Here is a 14,605-nt window from a genome sequence, read left to right as displayed (position 1 = left end):
GAAAGTCAGGCCAGCTAGTCTTATTAAAAAAACCCACATCAGTTAAAAGTATCAGAGCTGTTTTTATTTTCCTTAGTCATGATGCATTCCAGAGGTTTATTACTGTTTTGCTCAGTTAGGAAACAACAGGAGTCTTACATATCAATGCAGATCATCTAAAAAACCTTCTGCTTTGTATTTGTTATCAGATCTTCTAATGCACCACAGCTAATTAGGCTTTTGCCTTTCAGACCCCAGTTCTTCTCTTACTGCTACCCTTCAGTTTCAATTTTATTTGGCTTATGTACATGGAACTGAATAAGCCTGCTTTTGCTAAATTTACTGGCTCAAAAGGATTTGTTTGGAAAGTGATGAGAAGAATCTAAAACCAGTACCTGAGTAAGATTTAGGCACTTACTCTTTTTCATGTAAATGAGAGGCCCACATTTTAAATATCCTTGAAATTCAACGCCTTAAGGGCAGGAAATTGCACATTTAGGGTTTTATTCTCAAGCTAGTAGAAATCATTGCAACTGCAGCCATGGCTGGAATAATGAGTAACACCGGTAGTCCATGGCCAAGGCATCCCCTAGGTGCGAGAGGCTGCTGCTGTTTCCTGCTCCAAGGGCAGTGCTTGACATTGCTGGGGAGCCTGAACTCTGCCCATTCTGGCAGGTCAAAGAGGCTAGACAGTTGGCAAGCAAAGGTGGAGTGCAGTCAAGGTCACCACACTCTGGGGGGTTCTGCAGCTCCTGGAACACACTGGCTGCTGAGGATGGCCCCGGGGGAGATCCCATGCAATATCTTTTGGGAAATTATAGTCCACAGTGGTTGTGAAGGGCAGGGTTCAACAGATGAGGCACAGGCTTTGGCTCCTTGCCACTGCTGGGAAAGATGGTAGGAAAGCAGTCAGTTCAGCTCACTTCATGGCTGATTTAGCTGACTCTGCTGTGGTTCTGTCAGTGGGCTACCCGTGAGAGTAAACACATGCAGTACTGGCACAGTGACGTGTCAAAAGACATTTTATTTGCTTGCTTGTTTTTGTGTTTGTTTTCAAAGGGAACCCACTTTTCCCTCCTTTTTCCATGGGATTTCAGCACAGGCAGAAAGCATGTCTCTAGAGCAGTGTGATTTGCTGTGAAAGGCCTTACAGACACACACATCTCTGTGATTGCAGTGATTAGGGATGGGAGCATGCCATGTCCCGTGGGAAAGAGGAGGTCTCTGGAAATGCAGCTTAACGAAGTGAAAGGGTCTCTTTCAGCAGCCAGGAAAGCATATCAGTATTGACTGGAAACATTAAGCTTGTATCAATAGTTGTATAGTTTAGAAAGTTTGACTTCCTGGACATTAATTGAACGTTTCTTTTCCAAGTAGGAGCACAGTACCTCCTCATGGAGGCTCCAACGGATGAATTCATTCTTTTGTATACTTTGCAGCATGGTACATGCCATCTGTGATGCTCACACATTCTCTGAGAGACTTGTTGCCATTTTAAAAACTGACTTTTTCGTGAGATCTTTTCCATTTGAAGATGAGCTACAGGAACTCCAATTTTACTTAGCTGAATAATAAATTAAATTCACATGGCTTGTTTGTCTTTGGTGCCTAATATGTCAGCTTTAAACTTTACAGTTAACAGCTCCAAGGATGCACAAAGTTGGAATTTGTATTTCCCAGCCACTGCCCAGACAGCTGCAAGCTCAAGATGTGTGGTATCTATTTTCAGGAGTTTCTTTAAAATATTGAGATCTAGCCTGTTTATTTCATCTTAATGGTCCAATGCCAAACCATGGTGGAGGATGTAATGGGCACAGGGAGTTTCCACATGGAATGGTAAAGTTCCCAGGAGTCACCCCATCCAGAGATGTGAGTTATGTATGCTAAAGTGAGTGTGGACTACAGAAATCATGGTTAAGTCAAGGTTTTATCTTCAAGGCTCCTGGATTAAAACCCAACTGCAACAAGTCTTCTATGCAAGGTGCTACAATTTTCTACAAAAATTTGCTTTTAAAGACCCTAAGGAAAGGGAACTCACCACACAGAAAAAAATTCGTGATACCACTTTAGAACAGATTTTCAAAGCAGGTATTAAAGGGTCACTGGCAATTAGAAAATTACTAGAGATTTACTAGAAAACTAGTTTTCTAATATATCTTAAAAGCACTTTCAGAATTTATCCTTCTGCACCTTATCAGATTTTGCAGTGGAAGCATCGTATTACTCATTGTTTTAATGGGCAGTTCCCTGAGCAGAAGATTCTGATGAGCTCTGGTTACTTGTGCCTTAGTGACTATTGACATTCTGCAACTCATACGGTGCAAGTTCTGACAGAAGCATTTCTATGGCTGGAATATTTAATAAACTTCCCTCCTCCTGGGTGTCTTACTTTAATGTCTCTTAGTAGTTCTCAGAGCTTATAGTAAAAGTACTATTTTAGGTCTCTCCTGTCCACCCAGACACAAAAGATCACAAAACTTGTAGGAATTTAATAAATTTAAGAATTCTACATCTCTCTTTGATATGGCTGCCACTGACCAAAAGTCATTGAAGAGGACAAGGAGAAAGACAAATGGATCTCCAGGCTCTGTAATCATGTCAACAGCCAGATATCTGTAGGAAATTCCACTAAAAATAGTTTCTCTGTAAGTTCTTTCTGTGCGACTGGCCTACACAAGCCACAGGATATCCTCATTAGAGGACTACTCTAGGAAACAGGAAAACTGACTTAAAAGTTCTGTCAAAGGTCCAAAACATACTATATAACACTGATTATTTTCCTCAGTGTAGTCATCCTGAGTGTTGCTTGTCAGGGCTCTAAGTTTGGAATATTAACCTTGAAATTACCGTGTTATCTCCCAATATGTTGTTTTGCTAAAGTTTCCTCTCTCTTGCTTTTTCTTCAGGGCTCACACACACATCTATAAAATCTACTGTCTGTGTGAATGTCATGTAGGTGCACACCCACTTATTGATATGTAAAATTCATACTAGTAAATTCTTGGTGTTAGGTTTCTATTTCCAGCATTGCTAACAATTCACACTAAATGTGTGTATTTAATTTGTGTATATAAATAAATAAATAAATAAATGTACATGCATGCACGCACACACACAAAAAAGAGGCATCTACATGTATGTATTTGGTAACTGTTCCTTTAAGGTGCCAGAAATGAGGCAGCCAGAGGTCAGTTTAGGCAACGTAGTAAGGTGTGTGTAGGCAGTGAGAAGCAACCTGGAATATGAATCCTGGCTCAGCTTTGATGTAATCTCCACTGAAGTTAGGGGAGTTGCTCTGGATTTACAATGATGTTTATGAGAGTGGAGCCTGGAGCAGAGCCCTGTGGCTCAGCCTTTATCATACGTACAAAGTATCATCTAATTGTACTTGCTTCTACAAGATTAACCCATCTGGTGAGATTTTTGCATGTAAATAGCAATGAAATACGTTGTGTGATCTCCATGACTGATGTTTTTGAGCACATTTTGGGCAGTGCTGTGGCAGCTGTCTACACTAGACTCATCACCTACTGGAGGGCTGACAGTATCAGCACAAGCACTGGTTTGCAAAGCCTCCTGTGCAGTCAAATCACGACAAAATGAACCACTTTAAAGCAAAGATGGGTGGACGGCAAAAATGTTTGATTCACTCTCCCCTGAAGGAGAATTTGTAATGCTGACATTGCACATTGTAAATGTACACAGTGTGTAGCTCTTGTCCTACGTGCCTTTCTTTCTCCATTTTTCTTTATTGATAGATTAACAAGCTTCCTGACACAGAGACAGGAATGTACGTAACTACAGTAGTTCAACAGCTCTCACTACTTGTTCCTCAAGTGACTGAGAAGACTCTTTGTAACATCACAGTTACTTGCTGTGAACGTGATCAAAGATTAGGTGACACATGTGAAGATTTACAGTCAAGGCAAGAATGGGTGGTTTTAATGGGAGGGTTGACTGTGATCCTAATCTATGTTGGTTTGTTCCCAGTTAATTTCACATGGAGACCCCAGCTCATGTGAACTCAGAAATCACAGCTGAAAAAAGAGAGGTCACATAAGACTCTACCCTTCTTCCTTGGGTTACCCATGACTTGAAAGCCACAAGTTTGGCCTCTTTTACCTGGAAAACCATAGAAGCATGTTGCAGATGCAAACAGGAGCGTGCAAGCCTGTGATGAAACCTGCGTTTATGGCACAAGCCCAGCAACAGGTGAGCTCCATAGCAAGCTTGGTTAGAACTGTAAAGTCTAATTAAGCAGCAGCCAAACAAAGAACTGATAGCTTTGTACTCAGTGCTCTACTGAGAAAAAGTAAAGAATCCACCCAGCTCCTACCAAAATTAAAGACATATTTATAAACAGAATGGTTTCTGACAAGAAGACAAATCTCATCCTTGTGTAACTATCCTGAGGTCAATGGAGAACCCTGAGGGATTAATTAAAATCTGAAAGTTCATAAAACTCTTCTGTGATGTGCCAGCTGGTCTTAAACAGGGAAACACATTAATTGTTTCTCAACAAACATATTGCAAGATTAGCTTCTTTTATTCAGCAATTTTTGTGTTCAGAAATGTTTTTGTTTTTTTTTTTTACAGAAACAATATTCCCTAGTACTGTTGGAAAAAAACCCAACAAAACAACAAAAACCGAAACTAATACTCTTTGGATGGATTCTAAATCTTTAATTTGTTAAGGCATTGTTCTGAATGTTGTGGAATCTATTTTGTTTTTCTTTTTATTATAATTTGCAGAAAAATTCCTGCTCTGTAGAAAATAATGAATGTTTTAAGTCGCTGATTAAAAAATTCATTGTTTTGGTTAACTGTGTCTAGTCAAAAAAGTCACAATAGAAGTGTCATAGTCATAATCCATTAATCTTTTGAGTCAGATTTCCAATACAAAAGTTATGTTTGTAGATTTTAAATTATTTGAAAAATGCTTTGCCGTTTCAACGAAAATTGAGTGCTTCTTTAAACAATTATCTCCAATAAAATTATTTTTACTGTTTATTTTCCTTTAATACAGAATATGTATAACATCTACAGAAATCCACTAAATAAATGAGTAAAGAAATTTCATCATTAGAAGGAATATTCTCACAACTTCTCATGTTGGTTTTAGCAGCTTTGAGAAATCGTTCATTATATATTATTGTATATCAGTAGTCCTGCTCTGTATGTAATTTTTCTTCCATTTTTCTTTACTTTTAAAGAAATTAACGTTGTTTATGAGGTCCTCCCAGTTCCCTGAGCTTCCAAAAAAAATAGTTTATGTAAAAATTTACAAATTTATTTCCATTTCAGTGTGTTATAGTAGCTTGCTATTTATTTAAAACTGAGTGAACAGCATTACATTATTTTTTTCTAATAACTTCTCATTCCTAATCTCAGATTTTTTTCTACACAAAGGAGAATTTTAACAGTAGAAGTGAAACTGTATATGAAGGTACAAAAGCATAGAATACAAGAATCAGTATAGGGAAACAAAAGCAGCAATAGTAGAGCTGAGATTTTACTTCTATGTAAACTGAAATCTTCCACTTATTTTTCTATCTCTGCTCTCCATCTTTTTGAAGTCATGAAGACATCTTTAGAGACCACAATTATGGCAAGACGTGTGCTTGTTGCGTGAAGCACCACTGTAATATATGACAGAAAGATATAAGGACTGTAGAGGAGCAAACACCCCACTGTACATTTGTAGACCTATTGTGTGGCACAACAAAAGATCTCTGTAGAAACATTCTATCCCACAGCACAGTTCCTGGAAGTTTAAGATCTGGCTGTAACTATGAGAACTATACTAAGAACTAAGAACTATAGCTGGTTTATTACATAAAATCATAATGACTTACTACTTAGCTATTAATTTTAAACTGTAAGGAGCTCTGTTTCAAGAATGTCTTGACTGGACATCCAGAAGCTTATTTGTACAGACAGAAAGCAAGCTTCTGAGTTTCAGCCAAGTCCAGAACCACCTAAACTCCATGAGGACTTCAGGCCTTACTTCTCAAAGCTGGGCATTTTACTTTTCAATAATTGGTGCTTACATTCCTTCTGGCTTGATGTAAACAGCAGTCTGTTTTTCTCCAGGTAGGGCTCTCAGTTTTGGAGTAGCAGAATATGATAGACAGCAGTCAAAAAGGCCTTGATTCAGGGATGTTCAGTGTGAATCTTTTATGCCACTGGTTTTGCTTGGATTTGATAAGAAGCGAAAGAATTTTCAAGACCATTCAGTCTTGGCATAAATCTGTCTTTTTCATTACATGTCCACAGCTGCAACAAAACAACATACAAAGAGGTCACTTGAATGAATGCTCAGGAGGAAGCACAAAAGGCAACATTAGTCAACACTCCTCACCTTCTGGAGCGTGTCTTAGGATTTCTCACGCCTTAACCTCACCCTTTCTCTTTCATCCTCTTGCTCCTTACCATTCCTATATTATCTACCGGGGTCAGATTATCCATTGCTTCTACAGTCCCACACCACATGAGAGAAGGTTGCAATCAGGAAAAGTAGAATGCAAAGTGAATCCGAACTTCACTCATAATGTCACAGCATGTTTCCACATTTTGGAGCAAGATATGGTGCAGGAGAGAGCATGTCAAGGTATCAGTGGCCCTCTCCTCCTTATAAACCCTCAAGCTGCAAATCTGAACATGGAGATACGCATGAAAGAATTTATGAGTCCATGACCCCAAAACAACTATTGGAAGTTACGTATCTAGTACAATAGCTTCTTCATCATCAGGGCAACACCAACACCTTGATAACACTAGTGAACCCTAATGATGAGTTTGAACTTCTATTGCCCTCAGCATCCTTTCAAACTTCAATTTCCACTGATCTAACTCTCCTTCCTAGTAGACACTGTCTCCACATCTCTGTCTTGTATTTCAGGGCTAGTTGCAGATCATGCTCCTTTACTTATTCCAGTAATATTTACCTTGTGCTCATTTAAGGGATACAAAATAAGCAAGAAATGACAGCTACGCCATGCCTCCCCCCCCAGTCAGTTGGTGAATTATATGGTAATTTTTTATTGGAAATTGCCTCATTGTGTCCTAATTTTGTGCGGCGATCTGAAGAACAATTCTGTTAAGCCACAGCACGTAAATGCCTTGAAAGTATTCAGCTGGAACCTATAACCATGGAGGATTCCTGTGCTGTTGGCAGCTAAAATGTAGCTCACATTTGTAAGTGACAAATTACATATAATAATAGTCTTTATGGAGTTATTTATCACGGAACAAGAGACAATAAAAATCACTGTGTAAAGATGGTGTAGAGAAGCATTATTTATATGAAGTGGCTGTATATTCGAAAGAAAACCAAAATAAAACAGGATACTCCTGTGCTGGCATTTTGAATCAATAAATACTCACATGATGAGTGTATTTTTTAAATTTTAGAAGTATGTATAGATTTTGCCAGTGCAAGCACCTCTTGCTGCCCTCTTCCTCCTAACTACCCTCTTGTTGAATGGTAGGTAGGTTTGATTTGGTCACTGTTCATCTGCTAAATTTGAACAGGAAAAATAATCTCTGACATTTCAGAATCATTTCAGGAGATGATCATTTTAGATCAGAGTTTTACAAATGTAATTATTTCCTTGAGAGTAGCTTTGGACTGATTTGAAATTACATGTAAAGTGTCCCTTTGGAAGTCACACTTGTTAAAACTTTGTTTCAAGGTTCTTCTGAAGAAGAGGTTTTCTCCAGATGTCTCTTTCATGAAGACAAATCCTTCCCCTTATTTGCTTGCTTGATTTACGCAGTCCACATGGGATATATAATTTTATGTATAATTTAAAAAATATTAAGTGAATGAGTAAAGAAGTGAAGACTATAATTTTAATTGAATGGGCACTTTGCTTATTCAAGTGTTCCTAAGTCATTTCAGCTTCTTACAGATATTTCTGAGGGACTCATTACCTAAGCTTCCAGCATGCTTCTACCTTGCATATCCATCAGAGTTATCCCAGCAAAAACACTGAATTCAGAGTGGGATGTGGTAGCTTTGGATAACCCAGATCACATGCTCAATAGTAGGAAAAATGACAGTAATGTAGGTATTCTGTACTATAGATAATAGTTTTTTTCCTCCTAAAATTAAAATACAGCTAAAGGGGGAGAAATACTATTCACAGAAAGTAAGCTTGCACTTCCTAGTTATTTTGCATGGGTCTCTAAATAGTGCTTTTAAGTTTTTTCACTTTCAAATCCAGCAAAGCTTTAAATATGGGCTTATATTAAGCGTGTAAGCAAAGTGCTCTAAGACCAATGGAACTGTTCTTGTATTAAAAGGATAAGTATCAGGTTAGGTGCTTTGTTCAACCCTAAGCACTTAAATTTTCTGTACCCGAAATTGGTACATACAATATTTAAAAGAGAAACATTTTTAACATAAGCAGCACAAGTAGGAAATAGAAGTATTAACAAAGCCTCCATAGAGTTTCACAAGCAATGGATTTTGAAATCACTGTGAATAACAACATGGGATGTTTCGCTGGTCAGTTAAAGGCAAACCAAATGTTTCTACAGTTTGTGTCACGTATAATTGCAGTTGCCCAGAAGGTGGGAGTGCTGCAACTTTCATTAAAATAACTAATAGCATTTAGTTATTTAATTTCATTAAAATAACTAAAAATAGCATCAACCTCTTAAATCTCTTAAATGAGCAGCAGGCATTTCAGTAAAGTTGGAAATAACTGTGACTTTGTAAAGTACTGCTACTTCATGCATATATGCATTTTCAGCAGTTAAAGACACCATCAACAGTCCTTTTTTCTACTTACTGCCTTGATTTACTGGCTGACTTTGTTATTTCCTTTGTGCAGTTTATAGGACATAATTATCTAAAATGGAAAAGAGAGAATTTCTAATACGCATTTTACTGCAGACAGCTTCTGCTTTGTATTTATTTGGTTCACCAGCCTCTCACATCAAGGCAGATGTACTGGCTTGCATAGGGAATAAAAATGGCAGAACTGTGATGAAAATAAGCGATAAATAGTGAAAGATATATTACCAAATCATTCATTATTTCAGCCATGTATTTTCTGTACTATAAAATCAAAACAGAAATTAAGCCATCACTCGCAAAATGTATCAAAGGCTCTTGTGACTGTAGGGACTCAGCACAGAATTTATACTCCTTTTAAAGCAAACAATCTCTTTGAGAAACAGTGATTCAACCATCCAGCTGCAAAAAGGAGTGCTTTGTTTCATTTTCAGGTTATTTAACCTCATTTTCAAGATGCCTCCATCAATTTCAAAATGAAAATAGTTTTGAAATGAGGAGTCCAGACATGCCCTGTTAAAAATGTTTAAATTAAGCTATCACCACCACCAAAATTAGAATATTCTTTGCTGTTCATGTCACATGTGTAGAAGAGACCATGCTGTACAAAGCCCAATTTACAAATTGACTCAACCTCATTTACATATTACATAGGCCCAGTTTCAAATCAAGTCCATATTATTTGCTAACACTTAATTAGAAAGGATGCATGTCTGAACATGAGTTGCTACATTTTGATTCTTCTCTTGATGAGGCAGTTCAGCAGCAACATGAAAAGCAGAGTGAGGAGGATGGAAGAGAAATTGTCCTGGACTTTTGTTTGGAAGATGAGCACCAGAGAGCAGCAGTTCCCAGGAGTTGGAGAGCTGTCAGCCAGCAGAGCAGCTGTACTCAGTATTTGTTGAGGGAAACAAAGCTGCAACTTGTGTTCTTCTAACAAGCTCTTTTAGTTTAAAAAATGAGATTTTTGTGTTATTAACAATGACTGTCACCTTTTTAGAGACTAATATTTTTTATCTCTACTAGACCCAGCTCATCATGCCTTTCCCCTATTCCTATTTTAGGGATTTCCAAGTTTGTGAAGTTTCAATGTTTGGAAGGGAAAGTGCTAACCCATATGTTAGATATGGTGCAAGGGAATCCAAAGGTACTCAGTGAATGTCCCTGGCATTTGTCCTTTAATGCCATGAGAGCTTCATCAGTAACAGCTTGGGCTCATGTTAACAATTTCCTTCCTTTCAGTTACAGCATAGTCTTATTTTCTACCAAACCTGCTACCTGTGCAACATTCTGGGTTGAAGGATTACTACCTTTTAACATGACAGACTTCAGCTTTGGGGAATTATCATCTATTTTGAGCTGTTTGGAAGTATGAGAGAATCCTGCTCTTTTCCTCCAAGCTTTTCTGTGCATCTGAGCATCAGAACAACCATCAGGCCATCTCCCTCTTGCCTCAGCGCTGCCGGATAACGGATTGCTAAAGTGAATAAAAGCACACAGAGAATTTAAAGAATATATGCTGGGTCAGAACAGGGGTCCATCTATCTCATCCAGCTGCAGCATCTGGAGGGAGAGTCCATGACAAACGGGTTTACATTGTGATATTTTCCCAGTTTCTAGAAATCAGAGATTAGGGACTTGCTGAGCAGAGTTGTAGTCTAACAGTCACAAATCTCACTCCATATAGCCACCTGATTTTATTTTGAAACTTTTCAGATGTTAAACCTCCACGGCATCCTATGGCACTTCCATAATTTTATGTGTGATATGTGTAAAATTATTTATTTTTATTGGGTTTAGGTGTGCTGTTAAAGCTTTCTGATGGATGATCCTAGTTCTTGTATTGGGAAAAGTGGAATTGTTCCCTTTTCCTCTTCTCCATATCATTCAGGATTTTTATACATCTTAGGTGTGTCCTGTTTGGACCTTTTTCCAGTGTTAGAAGTCTTCGTATATTAAGCTCCATTTTGCATAGATGCCTCTGCTCATTTTTGCTACCTTTCTTTCTGCTCATTTTTACTACTTCTTCTTGAGTTTTCCAATTTGTCTACATCCTTTATGAGACAGAGGCTGAGACACAAGCCAGCCCTGTCTCTAAGCTGTGACAGCGTTATTAAAATAATACTGTTTTCTCTTAGTCTACTCTAATGTTGTTTACCTTTTTGACAATGAAAGGTTATCAAGCAGATGTCTTTGGAGAACAATCCAAAGTTGTCCCTTATCTCCAAAACAAAACCAGCTAAATTTGGATGTGACCAAAGCATGCTTAGGGCTGCATTCCCACAGTGTATTACTTCACATTTATCAAGGATTAATTTTATCTTCCATTTTATCACCCGTTCAGCACGATGCAAACTTCTGAAATCCTCCAGTCTGCTTTGGTTTCGATTGTCCTGACTACTTCCAAAACATCAGCAAAGTTTCCCCTCTCACTGTTCTTCAACTTTTCTAGGTGATTTGTGGCCATTCCCAGCCAGATCCCCCTGGGATTCCCTGAGTAACTGCTCCAGGAAGAATAGCAACCATTTATTCCTGCCTGCCGCTCCATCTCCTTTGAGCAGTTATTAATGCACAGCAATCTCCCCCTGACGTTAGGTTTCTGTAAGATTGTTTAGGAAGGGATATTTTAGAAAGGTTTAGGAATCCAAAGGTAATTTTTTTTCTCAAGTTGCCCTTGTCTACAAGGGCAATGATCCTTTCAAAGAACTGTACAGGATTTGTGAGGCATAATTTCTTTATTTATGAACCCTGTCCACTATCTCCAGTAAGCTGTATATATTCATGTCTACTAATTCTGCTCATTATTATAACTTCCATCAGTCTGCCTCAGCAGGAAGTCGAATTTACCATTCTCTGGTTTCCTGGCTCCCCTCTGGAGATTATTTTAAAAATTGAGGCCGCATTTGCCACCTTCCATTACTCTGGAACCTGGGCCAATGTAAGCGATAAGTTACACACTACTGTGAAAAGTTCAGCAATTTTATATTTGAATTCCCTTAGATCCCTCAAGTGATTGTTACCTGCTCCTGGCAATGTGTTGCTACTCACTTTATTGATTTGCTCTAAAGCCTCTCTACTGACAGTTCAATTTGACATAACCCTCAGCCTCACCCCTGAATAAAAACCTGTTGTGCAAACTTCCTTAAGACTCTCTGTGCTGAATCGTTACACAAAGAATCCTTCTTTTTCTTTTCTTTTTCTTTTCTTTTTCTTTTTCTTTCTTTTTTTTTTCTTTTCTTTTCTTTTTCTTTTTCTTTTCTTTTCTTTTTTTTTTCTTTTCTTTTTCTTTTTCTTTTCTTTTTTCTTCTTTCTCTTTTCTTTTTCTTTTTCTTTTCTTTTTCTTTTCTTTTTCTTTTTTTTTCTTTTCCTTTTTCTTTTTCTTTTTCTTTTCTTTTCTTTTTTCTTTTCTTTTCTTTTCTCTTTCTTCTTTTTTCTTTTCTTTTCTTTTCTTTCTTTTTCTTTTTCTTTTCTTTTTCTTTTTCTTTCTTTTTCTTTTTCTTTTCTTTTCTTTTTCTTTCTTTTTTTCTTTTTTTCTTTTCTTTTCTTTTTCTTTTTTCTCCTTTCTTTTTCTTTTCCTTAACAAGCTTCTCTGATTTTATTTACCACCCTCTTAAAGTGCTGTGATAACATAATTGACTTTTAATATTTTGTCTGTCTCAAGCATTAAACTTTGGTAGCTTAGACTTACAGGGTGTCTTTTTTTGATTCTGTATCTGTACAATGCTTTTTTTCCTATACATATTATCTATTCCTATACATTTAGGTCAATTTGGGGACTTTTCTTTTCACTTTTCTTGAGGAAAACACAGTCATTTATGATGTCTACAACTTTTGTCTCTGTATGATGCCCTCAATGACATTCCCCCATTGTCATGGAGATAAACGATGACTGAAATTTTCCATGATCTGTTTCTGATCCTGGAAGCTGTGGTCACCACTGTGCTCCAGTGATGTGGACTCTTGCCCCAGTATTAGCCTATAACCCACAATTTCAAGCCACAGTGATACCCTAGGACTTGTTGATGTGGATGACTTAATCATTATTTGACTGCCAAAGCTTTCTTTAACACAGATACTGTTTCCCCAACAGACAACTATGCTTTCTGTTATAATTTTCACCTTTGTGTTACACTAATTTTCTTCCTTCCTCCTAGTTCACACACGATCTCCTCTAACAATATTTTCATTTAGACTCCAGTATTTCTGTTCATGTGACTCATGACTCTTTTTTTGACCATTACGTTTTGCCTATAGGCACTGTACATTCTTGCTTATTCTGATTCTATGCTGTATTTGATTGCAGCTCTATTTGTTCTTCAATATTGCTCAGTGGTTTTACTGACTTCTTTCTCATATTCTTTTTCCAGAAAAGAGAGATTTCATCTCTTCCCCAATGGAAGATGAATCATCCTAAATTGTATGTGATCATTGATTTATCATCCTCCTTTCACTCTTACACATCTATAACCTTTAAAGCAAAGTTTCTGAAACTTCTTTTCACTTGCAAAACAAAGAATTACATTGGGCTGATACCAATGAGACTCTACTTACAAACTGGTCTGTTCAAATAAAGGTAGAAATTGTGTTCTGTGATAAAGTATCCTTGTTATTTTCTGATTTATTTGATTGCTAACACTAATTTAGTAACAATTCAAATGTTCTCCATGACCACTATAGGACCTAATTTAGTAAAATCTGAACTGCTTATATAAGGCAACACAGTTAACAACAATAGCAGAGCTGAACATTGGAAATGCATGCAACTCTTAGAAATTTAGGAAGGACCAACAGAAGTACATCATAGTGGCACAAGCTAATGTAAATTATACGTGATACTGCTTTCATTTGGACACTACAATCCCCTGGTTTTCTTTTTTTTTAATCCCAGAGGCATGCTACCTTGTAGAACTCCTTTTATTTTAAGAGATTGCCTTGAAAGCTTCATTGACTTTATCAGAGTAGTTCCTCCTTCTGGCCTTGATCCTGTCAGCAGATTTGTTTCAGGGAAGGTGAATCTGTGCCAGCATGGAGTCCTGCTTGGCCCTGGGATCCTGGGAGAAGGTGGACTCCTTGCTGGAGTCAAAGGTCATGCTCGGGTATCAGTAAGAGTTCATCTCAGTGCTGTTAATTTTCCCAATGGGAATAATTTCTCATGTTCTTATCAGAATTCCTCAGTTCGAAATGTAAAAAATATATGTAATTGCTATTTCACTGTTATTTTTCACTTGTAGAGTTATTTATATGACAAACATTTAAAATTTCCATGTGTATATACATAAATATACCCCCCCACACATTTGTGGATGTAAAGCATACACGAACACACATATCACATGTGCTGGCCTCACGCACAGAAAACCACTAATTATACCTTGGAAAAGGAGAATAGAAAAAGAAATAAACTTTTTCCAGGAGCTTCGTACTGAGTCTGAAGAAAAGTCTCCAGATGTCAATTTACTTACAGCAGTTTATTTAATCTGTTCTGGATTTAGCTCATTTTGGCTAATCTTGCACAAATCATGTGTGTCTATATGTACATACATTTATATATATGTTTAACAAGTATATAACTATGTATATGTTCATTTATCTATGTATCTTTAAGCTGAACACTTTTCACAGACAATATGCGTTTACAATGCAAAGGTAAATGAGACCTAGCATGTATTTAGAGTGCTGGAAGAATGTTTTAAAGAAAAAAGGTATTTTTCAGGGCAATACTTTAAACACAAGTGTTGAAGCTTGTGGTGTGTGAATCTAGTTGTTGCATACATTAGGAAGAAAGAAAAATGCTCCAAAATTCTGCATGAAAACAGAACTAGT

Source organism: Chiroxiphia lanceolata, chromosome 5, assembly GCF_009829145.1.
Source record: "Chiroxiphia lanceolata isolate bChiLan1 chromosome 5, bChiLan1.pri, whole genome shotgun sequence".
Classification (NCBI taxonomy): domain Eukaryota; kingdom Metazoa; phylum Chordata; class Aves; order Passeriformes; family Pipridae; genus Chiroxiphia; species Chiroxiphia lanceolata.
The sequence above is the reverse complement of the archived record's forward strand: the minus strand, read 5'-3'. Positions refer to the sequence as shown.